The sequence below is a fragment of the Hylobates moloch genome, unplaced genomic scaffold (assembly GCF_009828535.3).
Source record: "Hylobates moloch isolate HMO894 unplaced genomic scaffold, HMol_V3 SCAFFOLD_16872, whole genome shotgun sequence".
Taxonomy (NCBI): domain Eukaryota; kingdom Metazoa; phylum Chordata; class Mammalia; order Primates; family Hylobatidae; genus Hylobates; species Hylobates moloch.
The window spans coordinates 1-946 of record NW_026669147.1 but is presented as its reverse complement, the minus strand read 5'-3'; the positions used below and the strand labels follow the sequence as shown (position 1 = coordinate 946).

General features: G+C 43.3%; 1 pseudogene; it reads left to right on the top strand.

Moving 5' to 3' along the window:
• The first annotated feature begins 379 nt into the window (after positions 1 to 379).
• LOC116465969 (small ribosomal subunit protein eS12-like) lies at positions 380 to 777 on the top strand (annotated as a pseudogene).
• Positions 778 to 946: the final 169 nt, after the last annotated feature.

The following is a 946-nucleotide window of genomic DNA, read 5'->3' as shown; positions in this document are numbered from 1 at the left end:
CAAGGAGTCAGTGGGAAGCAGTCAAGCTCATAGGTTTGTGGCTCTGGCTAAATTGGTAATAGATTTAAGAATATTTGTCCAGAGGATTGAATACAGCATGTACTCTGCAGGCACTTATCCACGAGTAGCGTTTCTCTTAGCCAAGCTTTTGAAAAGTATAGTGTGGCTCTGAGGTTGAGATTCTACTTGGAATGCTGGAACTTTCCATTGCTAGTTAAGAGATGAGCCATATACCTTAATAGCAAACTGAGCTGTGGTTTGAAATAGATCCTCTTATGAAAACTCATGCACCAGAAAGAACATTCGTCTCTTTCCCTGCTGCCGCCAAGTTGTGTGGAGGTGGAGGTTTGAGACTGGGCTTCACCTGTAACCCACTGTCATGGTCGAGGAAGGCATTGCTGCTGGAGGTGTAATGGATGTTAATACTGCTTTACAAGAAGTGCTGAAGACCACCCTCATCCACGATGGCCTAGCATGTGGAATTCGCGAAGCTTCCAAAGCCTTAGACAAGCACCAAGCCCACCTTTGTGTGCTTGCATCCAACTGTGATAAGCCTATGTATGTCAAGTTGGTGGAGGCCCTTTGTGCTGAACACCAAATCAACCTAATCAAGGGTGACGACAACAAGAAACTAGGGGAATGGGAAGGTCCTTGTACAATTGACAGAGAGGGGAAACCCTGTAAAGTGGTTGGTTGCAGTTGTGTAGTAGTTAAGGACTATGGAAGGAGTCTCAGGCCAAGGATGTCATCAAAGAGTACTTCAAATGCAAGAAATGAAGAAATAAATCTTTGCCTCCCACGTGGAAAGAAGAGAAAAAAGAAAAAGAGAGGAAGAAAGAAAGAAAGAAAGGAAGGAAGAAAGAAAGAAAGGAAGGAAGGAAGGAAGGAAGGAAGGAAGGAAGAAAGAAAGAAAGAAAGAAAGAAAGAAAGAAAGAAAGAAAGAAAG